We start from the raw sequence: 13,636 nt of genomic DNA on the forward strand, positions 1-13,636 counted from the left end.
AGTTTAACCAAATTCAAGGGCTGGGAAACTAGCGGTGGTATGCTAATTATCAAAAGTGCGCATAATAAAATTGGAAAAAAAGCTGTAAAACCTGATAATAGTACTTAACAAATAGATATTTGCAAGTGTTGAAGGTCTGAAAGAATGTTGCAGTTTGTCGTAATTCAAATGGCTGCTTAACAATATAGTTGACAATTTTAAAATGTTCATTTAATCTGTTTGACTCAATATCTACATGATATTATCACATTATCAATAGATTGAATTTGCAGATATTCATACGTTCAGGCTGCATCTGTAGTACACTTTTGCTTAGGTGTTAGTCGAGAAGAATGATCATACGTCTAGAGATGTAAAGATTGTAAACACTTTTTCTTTAATATCTCCTATTTGTTTAACAACTTTCAGATTTGTGTCAGATTTGTTTTTACCCTAAAACTGAAAACTAGTTCCGAAGGAATTTTTTGCTTTCACTTTGTCCACTAATCATGCGAAAAACTGTTAAAGAATATACGTGAATCTGTTCTTGGGAGTCACCGTAAATCTTGAGTCATTTCCCTTTGATTCTTTTTGTGTCTGTCTTTTCCCAGGACTCATGACGTAATTACCAGACACTCCGTGTGACTCGTCTTTAGTAGCTCCAGTGTTGTGACCGGCACAGCAGTAATTGCCTTCAGCCTCTCCCAAGAAACTTCTCCAAAGCTTGGCAAAAAATCCGAATAAACCTTTTAACAGTATTTCAGCCCTATAACTAAAAGAAAACTAAAATGCTTTGGCAAATTAATACATTAACAAGAAAAAAAAAACCTTAGGTTTTTTAACTATCTAAATAATTCATAAAATGCTCCTGACATACTTTATTTTACAGTGCCTTGCGAAAGTATTCGGCCCCCTTGAACTTTTCAACCTTTTGCCACATTTCAGGCTTCAAACATAAAGATATAAATTTTTTATTTTATGTGAAGAATCACCAACAAGTGGGACACAATTGTGAAGTGGAACGAAATCTATTGGATTTTTGAAACTTTTTTAACTAATAAAAAAATGAAAAGTGGGGCGTGCAAAATTATTCGGCCCCTTTACTTTCAGTGCAGCAAACTCACTCCAGAAGTTCAGCGAGGATCTCTGAATGATCCAATGTTGTCCTAAATGACTGATGGTGATAAATAGAATCCACCTGTGTGTAATCAAGTCTCTGTATAAATGCACCTGCTCTGTGATAGTCTCAAGGTTCTGTTGAAAGCGCAGAGAGCATCATGAAGACCAAGGAACACACCAGGCAGGTCCGTAATACTGTTGTGGAGAAGTTTAAAGCCGGATTTGGATACAAAAAGATTTCCCAAGCTTCAAACATCCCAAGGAGCACTGTGCAAGCGATCATCTTGAAATGGAAGGAGTATCAGACCACTGCAAATCTACCAAGACCTGGCTGTCCCTCTAAACTTTCAGCTCAGACAAGGAGAAGACTGATCAGAGATGCAGCCAAGAGGCCCATGATCACTCTGGATGAACTGCAGAGAACTACAGCTGAGGTGGGAGAGTCTGTCCATAGGACAACAATCAGTCTTACACTGCACAAATCTGGCCTTTATGGAAGAGTGGCAAGAAGAAAGCCATTTCTCAAAGATATCCATAAAAAGTCTCGTCTAAAGTTTGCCACAAGCCACCTGGGAGACACCCCAAACATGTGGAAGAAGGTGCTCTGGTCAGATGAAACCAAAATCGAACTTTTTGGCCACAATGCAAAACGATATGTTTGGCGTAAAAGCAACACAGCTCATCACCCTCAACACACCATCCCCACTGTCAAACATGGTGGTGGCAGCATCATGGTTTGGGCCTGCTTTTCTTCAGCAGGGACAGGGAAGATGGTTAAAATTGAGGGGAAGATGGATGCAGCCAAATACAGGACCATTCTGGATGAAAACCTGTTGGAGTCTGCAAAAGACCTGAAACTGGGACGGAGATTTATCTTCCAACAAGACAATGATCCCAAACATACAGCAAAATCTACAAAGGAATGGTTCACAAATAACCGTATCCAGGTGTTTGAATGGCCAAGTCAAAGTCCAGACCTGAATCCAATCGAGAATCTGTGGAAAGAGCTGAAAACTGCTGTTCACAAACGCTCTCCATCCAACCTCACTGAGCTCGAGCTGTTTTGCAAGGAAGAATGGGCAAGAATTTCAGTCTCTCGATGTGCAAAACTGATAGAGACATACCCCAAGCGACTTGCAGCTGTAATCGCAGCAAAAGGTGGCTCTACAAAGTATTAACGCAAGGGGGCCAAATAATTTTGCACGCCCCACTTTTCATTTTTTTATTAGTTAAAAAAGTTTCAAAAATCCAATAGATTTCGTTCCACTTCACAATTGTGTCCCACTTGTTGGTGATTCTTCACATAAAATAAAAAATTTATATCTTTATGTTTGAAGCCTGAAATGTGGCAAAAGGTTGAAAAGTTCAAGGGGGCCGAATACTTTCGCAAGGCACTGTATATTATTTATCTTGCCCCATATCTTCCTATAGGCTTACCTATAGTCAGCTTATATTTTAGCTAACTCTCCTTTTTCATACCAGTGTATATTTTATGTTTAATGTGTCACTTTGTGTCAGAATTGATGGTAGATGCTTCATGTTAATGTTTATCACAGTTGTACACTACCACATGAGATCAAATTAGCTTTATTTCAGTTTTGCTGGAAATTTCTATTCCACAAATCTCAGAAAGACCTTAAGATTGTTGTTTTGCTACATACTAAATTTTTTTAATCATTGCTGAATTCTGCAACCCATTATTGTCATTTTGAGCCGTCATAGGTTAATGCCAATACAATATGACAAGGTTTGAAACATGCTTGGATTTTGCACCATATCTGTCTATGTGCATGTGCCTCTCTATCAGTGTTATTTTCATTTAGATGCTCCATTAGAAAGAGATTTGTACCCAGTGCAGTTTAAAATAGCATGTCTGCATTCAGTCAGGCACCAGAATTAATACCATCAGTCTGGCTGTAGTAGTACTGTTAGAAACATTTTTGTTATTAAAAATCGAAAGGCTCGGTAGCTTACTAAGAGCTTATGAGATTTATGTCCACTTAAACCAGTAAAAAATTTAAATTGCACAACACATATTGGAAATAATGTTAGCACTAAATAGGATTTGCCTACAATCTGTTGAGGTAATGAAAATATATCCAACAAGTATATTTCATGCAACAAGTATAATGTAGGATAAGTGATTACTAGCATAATTCCAGCGCATAATGGAAAGAATATTATTTGGTGTTTTAAATATTCCATAAGCTCTGACGTTTACATCATTGTAGAGTCATCTTGGGTCAAAAATCCCTTTTTATATCACTTGACAAAGTTGAACTACGTCCTGTAATTTAGCTCAGTTTAATTTACTCTTCCTTGGCTGTTTACTTTACCAAATGGGTAGTTTAATGACATCTACCAGTATAACAAAACTAAACTGTCAGAAAAGTAACCCTAAATGTCATCTAACAGTGCTTAAAATGTTAATTGAACACAAAGGCATTTTCAGAGGCTAATCTGAAAATATTTCATTTCATAACTTTATTGGGTGTTGGTTTGATTTTCTATTGATCAAATCAATTACATAGGGCCAGGATGACATTTTCCAGCAATTTCATCAGGAATTAATGGAAATGTTCCCGATAATAAAAGCAAGTAATTTCTGCATATTCCCGGTAAGAGTCACAGCAACCCAGAGCCTATTATGGAAGTGCAAGACTCAGGATGGGACTGCACCCTAGATTGAAGAACAACCCATTTTGGGGAGGACATACACACACAAGAACACGGGGGCAACTTACAGATTCCAGCAGGTTTTGAAAAGCTGGAGGAAACTGGAGCACATGGAAAAAAGATACAGGAATGTGGGGAAAATGCAAACTCCACACAGAAGTAGCTACCATACTGTAGCGAAGCTAGTTCGGATACAGTGACGTCATTGCCCTCACTGCGCGTAGCAGGGACCTCAGCTGCCTGGGCTGGGGGAGGTCTCCTTTAGCTTATGCGACTGGTTCCCTGTTGCGTTACGCCGGAGACCCGGGTTCATGCTCCAGGTGTTGCGGGACGGAACGAGGTGGTGGAGGGCACGAGACTGTGCAGAACCGCAACGGTCACAATACTACAATGCCTCCCCCAACATTAACAGTTCAGTTGTCATTCATAGCTGAAGTGATGCTTTTTTCCTTGTTACTAAAAGTCCTTTCAAACAATCATTTTCAACTCAGTCCATTAAAATTTTTTGGAACAGTCAGTTTTATAAAATCTATTTTCATTGAAATTAAGAGAATAATCTGGACACATTTTGCCATCCACATGTCCCTGGGCTCTATGAGCTTTTTAAAGTTTTTCATATTTCTTTGGCTTGTGCCAATGCACACACACACTAAGTCACTGTTCAACTTTCAAAGCATAATGTATGAGTTATGCAGTTAGAAATGCATTTTTGGAACTGTGATCTTATTAATTTCTAATTTCAAAGGAGAATGAGTAGTTCTAAAATCAGTGTTCTTCATGGTAACATTTTGTGCAAATACCAAAGTTTTCAAGATAAGGAATAGTGTGCTTTAACCGGAAATCATTTATACCAGTTCTGTATAAATATTCCTTTTGTTTCAGCACACCACATTATGTTTATATCCTACTAAAACATCTGTGGTATGTGCAAATGTTCTTTTTAACCCTAAGTGACTGTTTGAAGTTATATCATTTACAGCTTTCGAAATACGTGTGAACTTTTAAACATTTTTGTAAAATCTGAATCTGTTACAATTTAATCATTAATGTTTAAACTGTGGTGTATAATTTTGCTTGCCATCACAGCCCTCAGGGAAAAGTCAAGACTGAGGCTGTAACTAAACCCATAAACGAACCCCTAAATGATCTTTACATTTTAAACAGGCTTTCAGTAAGTGGTTTGAAATGTTTAAACCAGAATGTTAAATAATTTTAATTCATTCAGTGCAGTATATTATCTTTTTTTCTGATGGGCCAAAAAAACCCAAACAAAATTCATTTGTCAGTAACTTGCCTATTTTGGTGGCATTTCTGCCCAAGCACTGAGTGATTGAATGTTTATTATGACCGCAAACATAAAAAAAGTAAACAAATGTGCAGTTTCATAAAACACTGAGTGTTGTGAGTAAATCATTTGTAATAGAAAAACAAATAAGATTGGCAGAGCTGATGCTATCTGATCAATGATTGGATCTGTTTATGAAATACCTGATGATAAAGAAGAAGCTTATAGCTTATTTTTAGGTTTGCACAAGTGCGTTGAACTTAGGCTTAATCCTATAGAACCTACATACTGTACAAAGCAGTCAAGGTGGAAAGAGTTAATAAAAACTGGAGTCCAGTCAGCTGGGAGGTGGGGAGTCTTGTAATGTGATAATGGAACACAATGGGGAAGCCAGGACATGAAACCCACCTGCAGGTCAGATGCAGTGTTTCAGGTTCATACTGGGCTATACCACAGGCCACAAACAACAGAGCTTACAACGGAGGTTTGGGAGGAAGTTTTGAGCATACTCTCTCACACTTCCACTTGTCTACGTACCAGTGTATACACTGTAAGTCGTGCAACTGGGATTTCACTTCTCATATCTCCCCTGCATCCTCCCCCTCATCTTTACTCGTGCAGTAATCTCCCTGGCTCTTTTATCGTAGTAGTGAGGGGGATTTCCTTCAGGCGATCCACACCAAATACTGTCTACATATTTTGTCCTTCTACCGCCTTCGTTAGGATCTGACCGAACAATTGAAATAGTTATTAGTTCAATTTAAGTTTTCAGAGAAAGGAAATGAATTCATGTCCATGGTGACTTTTTATTTTTATTTTTTATCCAGATCCAGCCAGTTTGCCACTTACCTTTTTATACCCAACGGACCCTAATTGAATCTAATCTCTGATTCTTAAACGGTTTGGCTCAGGGCTGTTGTACTGGCACATTGGGAATGAGTGCGATGCACACCGTCCTTTGAAATGGAAAATGCTTGGGCCACCTGCTACTGATTTACATGGTGAGCTCTCAGTAAAGTGGGATTGCACCTTAGCGAGTAAAAATGTAGCTCCTGCTACGTCTAATGTAAACTCACAAAGGAATGGAAAGTCCAAGGTGTTGCTATCACACAGGAAGCTGAAGTTGGCCTGGGGATGCTAAATCCTGGCGGTCCTGGGTCATCTCTTAAGGAATTCCAGTGACAGTCATCTAATAACATGACACAAACATGAACCGGCCTAGACAGATGGCCTGAACCTGCAAACAATCGCCTTTACTAGTTGAGCCTCTTAGGAGCCCTAAGAGTTTTTTTTAGCATTGTTACCTCCTAGCTTCCATCACAGTCGATTGAGTGTTCCTTTTTCATGTTATGTTGTCATTTTTTTAGACATCTCTTCATAATTCATCCTGTACATTAATGGACAGTAGGGCAGATTCTGCTAATGCCTCAGCTACAGTCTTTTATGGACTATAAATACACATTTTCAGCAGAACATTTTATTTCACATTAAGTTCAAACATTAATGCATGCTAAAATTAAACACAAACAAAATCGAAGGAGAGTTGGAATGATATGAACAATTTATTTTGTGGTGAGAAACAGTGCCGTTAAAGCAAAACTCATGGAAAAATAAATGGCAAGAGGCATCAATCTCAGATGTCACACAACTTTGTTCTCTTCACAAAAGCTCACAGCTGAAACGGACCAATGCCAGCTAGTTAATGTAAATCTTGACTGTATTTGATGTGTTAGCCAAACAGATTGTGCAACAGCTGGTGTACCCATAGCTAATTACAATAAAATGATCTAAAAGGGAGTAATGGCTCATGAGTTGCCTGATTTGCTTAAACCTTTCTAACCATATTATAGATCTTCACTCAAATAAAGCTAGACATCAAAATACTTAACAGGCAGCCATCCCCTAGAGACAGTTTTAGCTGAGGAGTTTTGTTGTCTCTGATTCATTAGCGGCAATCTGAGACACATGTGAAGATTTACATCTGATTTACAAGCAGATCAAATAAAATTACAAATATGACATCATTAACCTCTTGAAGTGGAAGTTTACAATGCAGGTTTTCTAATGCAGTAGTTTGATATGACCATTCATTCCTGACAATGAACCTTTCACAATGTGTCCGGGATTTCCTACAGTACATCCCCTGAAAATCGGAACTGCAGCTCAGCACACATATTTTGGTTTATTTTGTGAACTGTTGCTAAGGCCTCCGTGTCTGCAGTTTGGCAATGTAGAGCAGTCTATAATGGTTTATTTTAGATTCTTCACCTATTTAAAGATTTGTCTGAGGACATCAATGCTCTCTGTGTTAACATGTTAACATCAATTGCTCTATGAAAGATGGCTTGCTGACATATAAAATACATGAAGTTGTTGTTATTGTTGTAATTGTGGCCAAAGTCAACAGCCGTGTCATTATATCTTCCAGACAGATTAGCAAAGAATAAGCTTTTAAACTCCACTAAGTTGCATTAGGGATCATCTGTATTTTCTTTTCTAAAATGAAGGATTTAAATGTACACTAATTACAAGGACATAAATCTTCTCAAGATGTTTTCTCCATCAACAAGTGTGTTAAAAAAAAGTTAACACCTGGTTTTGGTACCAATTAAACACTTTAAATAACAAATATCAATGCTTTCTTTCTCAATTATCTATATCGTAACATGTTACCTTTGTAGAATCTGTTACAACAAAAACAATCTGGTTAGAAGTATGAGTGCATGAATGTAACAGAAGAAATAGAATGTGCTCAAGACAACTGCCCAAGCTTTAATGTTGGTGTTAACTTATTTTTAAAAAGTGAATTAATAATACCACACATACATATTAAACGTTATTTGGTTTTCAAATTTATAGACAGCTTAATAGTACTTAGTTACAAGTCATGTGTCCACAGTGGAAGGAAAGTATTTCAAAAATGAAGCTGTAAAACTTCACTGTTGGTTATCTTTGCCACCACTGATAACAGGCCATTATTGCCTTTTGGCCTATTGGTCATTGCGGCATCTGTAAGTCCTTGTCTGACCCATTTTATGTATATTCTAGCCCTTAACATTTCTCTGGAATGTTGTGAAGTATTTATATAAATTATAGATGCAGACTAACAGCCGAACATGCACAAGTATAGGAAATTACTATTATTTGGCTTTATTTGCCAAACTGAGTCTTTGTAAGGATGCTTATTTAAAAGTAATCTTACAGATGAATTAACTGTACCTTATTGCTTAATAATACTCCTGTATCAACAAGCTTTCTGAGCAACTTAAATAGGGGTTGTCTATGCTAACGTCTTGTTGACTTAGGCAATGATTCATATTTTTTTTTCCCAGCGCATTGGTCTGAGGTAAAATAAGCCAGAATAAACTGAAAAGAATATAAATGTGCATACAGCATTTCTGAATTTTCACATGTAAGGGAAACTCTTGCACACTGGGACTGGATAGCATAACATTCAAGGCACAACACCATAAAGTAGGCAATGTACTGTAAAGGAAGGCATTCCAAGAAAATAACATAAAATAATAATAAATAAGAAGGAAGGTGTGGAAAATTTTGCAATTGAGGCAGACGTTGCAGCTATAGCAAGAAAACAAAATGACATTTTACCAGTTAGCATGTTCCAAATTGGACACATTATATATATATAAGAGTGGTATATTCTTGGAAACGTATCCATGTGAATTCAGGTAACCTTGGTAAATAATTAAAAACTGCTTGAAATCATCCAATGGGCATTTGTCTTTTCCTATCACTGGAAATTAACTGAAATAAATATAAAAAAACCTTACAAAGCAGCTACTGTATGTTAAAATGTTAAATCTTTGTTACTGTGGCCTCCCTGAAGACAACGCTCAAGCAGCTGTGGAAAAGTAGGATCTATAAGTAATTCAGAATATCCTGATTCATGCCTTATTTGATTAAGACAGAATGCACTGCTAATTGAGAAAGAGTACAGTATTAATTTACATCATTTCTTTGCTAATTTGTCAAGTTTTTAAGTGAATAATAAGGATATGGGTATGTTCTAAAATATTCATAATGCAGCAGTGTTCTGTTTCAAAAAAGGTTTACTTATAGAATCCATATCAGAGCTATGCTTTAATGTATTCCTCACCTACAATGTATGGAATGAACAGTCCTGAAGTCTGTATTCTACGTGATTTAAAAACTCTTAGTTTTTGCAGTGCCTTTGCAAAAAGCCTTAATTAAACTCATAATTACTTACAGATATTTGTATTCAAATCAAGGTACTGAAATTAATGTTTATCTGGATGGGGAAATCAAGCCTTTCAAAGTTCAAAATAAACTAAACTGAAAAAGAGCTAATTTAGAAGTTTCGTGTTTCTTAATTTAATTTTTTTCCAGTCAGATGTTTTAAAATTTATCATTTTTTAGCTCCAACATTTAAAGGTCAAACAAAACTATACTTTATATAAAAGAAAACAGACATAAACAATGTGCTTTATGTAATAGTCTATGTCTGATTTTACTTTTAAATAACTGAAACTATAGTTGATACAGCATAAACAGCAGGCATCATAACAAATCAAAAATGTATATCTTAACTTACACAATAATTGATATGTAACTATTTTTAAAGAGAAATGTTCGATTGCATTTCTCTATGCAGAGAATAATTCTGCAAATCATGTCACAATAATGTTGAGTAGTTATATAAAGTCAAGACTAGCATGAAATAAAACCCAATCCAGCTGTTCCTTATCCCATTCAATAATATATTGAACAATATATTCTAAATGACAGGTTTGAAAGCTAAAAAATGGATCACAGGAGGTCTTTTAAAGTTGTTGACCTAGGATAGCACTGAAATATTTTTTTGTTTTTTAAACATTGCAGCTTGTGGTAGAGCAAAAACATAATTTTTTGTCAGGTTCAAAAGCTCTTATGTGTGTTCTGTGCAGAAGACCATGAAACCTCTCTCAGCCATATGGTTGACAAATTTTCATGCTTTGTAGAATCTGTCAAGAGCTTCAGCACATGCCACAAGAAACGTCTTTTCCAATTAGTCCCTGAGTGTTACTAATCACCTCTCATTTTCAGATGAGAGCCACTTGCATCACCATACTGTATAAATACTGCAGTACAACAAAATTGAAACAAAACTAAAGTCCAATGAAATATCGCTCCTGTGATCTTTTGTTCTTTATCTTTATTCTCAAACAGTCTAAACATTCTGTATAACATACCCCATGTTTCAAATTTAATAACATAGCATATTCATATACTACTTCACCCATGCAGTGTACAGTATATCTGCCATTCAGGAAGTCACGGATAAACAGAGAGGGCGTTGTTCCTAGAGGAGGATCAGAGATAATTGTTTTTTAACATTTACAGATACAGCTGGGTTTGCCGTTGTTGTAGACAAGGGGTCAGGACCATGCTAGTCTTGGGGCTTTGGTTGGAATTAGGACTAGGCTTGTCGTCTGACATAGAAGTAATTTTAGAAGAGGTTTTGACCAGGATTTACTTGAAGTTACATTTATTAATTACATTAAAACTACGTTTAGCAAAGGATAACATTACATTCATGTTAGGCATAGGATTAGGATTAGGATCTGACTGGTGTTGGGTTCGAATTAAATTACAAGTTTAGGTTGGTTAAGAATGAGAATAAAGGTTAGGCTTCTGGGTTCTGGTTTCATTTTAAAAACATCACTGTTGCAATGCAGCAGGTGAAATAAATGGGTAGATTGACTCCTATTATTATTCATACCACAAGAAGACTTTATACAACAGAAAAGCATTTTTGAGTTGATTTTAAACTTCTAAATAGTTCTAAAACTATTCTAAAATTAGAAAACCGTTCTAAAATTAGAAGTACTATTCCAGGGAAATATTGGAGGGATCAAGGCATCACAGATTTCAAAGATGTTGGTCAGTGCAGTATTAAATACTTTATTTATTAAACTTTGGGTAGCTACAGTAGCAAAAAACAGATAAGTTAATGACATGCACAGAATGGAGTCTTAGGTATTTCAGATGACACACATTTCTCCACAGCAAAGACTGAACAGCAGGAAAAGGAAACCTTGAAATGAGACTTCAGGGACACAATTGAAATTGTTCTATACCTTTAGACACAATGCAAAAGAAACACTCATAGCGAAGTACTGTACATTGAAATAAGAAAATAATGCTGCTATTAAAAAGGATTTAAAATACCTTCCTGACACTTTTTGCCTCTGAATTCTGTAATGTGTTGACTGAGGGTATTTGAAATATAAGCCAGGGAGATGAAAACATTGCCGTGACTAATTTCTTGGCCAAGTCTGATCTGGTAATTCCCTACCTTAATTTTTCTTTGGTTTTATTGTTTCATTGTCATGTATGGGCTTTCTGATGCCAAATAAAATAAACCCAGTTAAGATGCTGAAGATATTCTATTTTAGATTTTTATTAAATATTTTACAGTTAAACAGAGAGGATGAAACTAAAAGCTACATGGGCTCACTTCTGCTGTTTTAATAAAAGGAGAGTGCATTTTTGACCTTTTGCACTGCTTGTGCATGACTAACAAGGCAAACCAGGGACAAGCATAAACATCAACGTCTGGAACCATTTGGACATCTGGAATGACTTTAGTAAAATAAATGAGTGGGTAGTAGATATGCAGGATTTAGCAATTCTGTCATAGCTCTTAGAAAACACAGCTACCTGTAACAAAACTGGTGTTTTCTCCTGGGTTTATTGGGTGATATAAATGGAAATCTTAAGATTAGCCAAGCGATCTTCAGAGTGACTTTAATTGAGCATGTATTTTATGTGCTGAAAAAAAAATGGAAGTTACAACACCCTCGAAAAAGGTAAGAGTGACTGCAGCAGAACATCTCAAATAATTACAAGAAGAGTCAATGGATCACAGACCTTGTACAGATTTTGCCTCAAAGGGATATGCATACAAATACTGCCTTCCATTCTAAAATGTACATAAAATTAATGTGTCCAAAACATATGGTTATTTGCTTTCTGGGCTGAGCACAAAGTATGTTTTTGTTCTGATACGATCAAATGTATGCATGGAATTAGCCAAAAAGAAAATGTACAGAATATTATATTGAATATATCGTTCCTTTCAATCTCATGGTCATAAATTACTTGACTGTAAAGTTTTAAAGCCTTTTTTTGGAGGCACTTTATAAACCATAGTGTAGATTATAATAGACAAAAATTAAAAAGGGTGTTTATAGTAAATTATGCATCAAATATTAATAGCTATTGTGCAAAAATAAAATGTTATCTACAGTAGTACATTGACATACTTCAATGTTGTTGATGGCCAGGAAACCATCAGAACCCATTAGAAAGTGCCACTCAAATTCAGGGCCTTCATGTAAGTATAGGCAATAACGCCAGATTTTTACCCATGTGGTTAACTCTATGGTTTCTGAGAAGGAAATCCCACATGACAAGAGCATAGGAATTATGATGGCTGCTCATGGTCTAGTCCTCTTGCAAGATGGTAGTCCAGGTTCACTTTATATCAGTTTACAATCTCTATGTGCTAGCTAATTATGCAGCAGAGATCCTGTGAATGGCCCTGCTGTAAATACAGGAGTTAAGATAACCATTGTGTGCTGTTGTTAGGATAAACAACAGTGCAAAATGGTCTCTTTGGGTGTGTAAATGCTCAGAAGCTTTGGTTTCATTCTTTTCATCTCATTCCTCTCCTCAGCAAATGTTTTCTGGAAAAATATTCAAAGGTATTTCTTTAGTCCTCTAATGATCTCCTGGATCTCTAGTTTTCCTTTTAATTTAAGAGTATGCTAATTTACTTACTCATAAATGCCCTTTCGTGGTTCAGACGTTTACCATTTCATCCGCAGTTACTCAGGTGTATCCTGTGACCTTACTGCATGTTGTTTTAATGAGCTGGTGGCCTCTCGGCATCCCTTGTCAAACTGGCATAGTGATTACACACGTCAGCCCTGCTTAGCAATGTCTCGCTCAGCCTGCCATTGCAATCGCGCCTGGCCCAGTGAACCGTGACCGTGAAGTGAAAGGGTCACTTCCTAATCATAGCTCTTTACAAGCACAGCACGGTCATTTTCTGAGCAGCTGGTCGGCTGCAATAAATAATTTTCATAATGAGAGCTAAAGTGTATTTTTGACTAAAAAAAAATCACCTGAAATTACTTAAATTAATAATTAATAATTAACTAATGTGACTCCCCTCCACCACCACCAATGTGCAGCATCCACACAGATGATGTGATGGCAGCCATAGTGCGCCAGATATCAGTGGGGAGGAGAGCAGAGTAATGAAGCCAGTTTATAGATGGGGATTATTAGGATGCCAAGATTGGTAAGGGCCAAAGGGAAATTTGGCCAGGACGCTGGGGTTACGCCCCTACTCTTTTCAAGAAACACCCTGGGATTTTTAATGACCACAGAGAGTCAGGACCTCGGTTTTACATCTCATCCGAAGGACGGCACCTGTTTACAGTATAGTGTCCCCGTCCCTATACTGGGGCATTAGGACCCACATAGACCACAGGGTGAGCACTCCCTGCTGGCCCCACTAACACCTCATCCAGCAGCAACCTTAGTTTT

This window comes from Lepisosteus oculatus, chromosome 11, assembly GCF_040954835.1.
Source record: "Lepisosteus oculatus isolate fLepOcu1 chromosome 11, fLepOcu1.hap2, whole genome shotgun sequence".
NCBI lineage: Eukaryota > Metazoa > Chordata > Actinopteri > Semionotiformes > Lepisosteidae > Lepisosteus > Lepisosteus oculatus.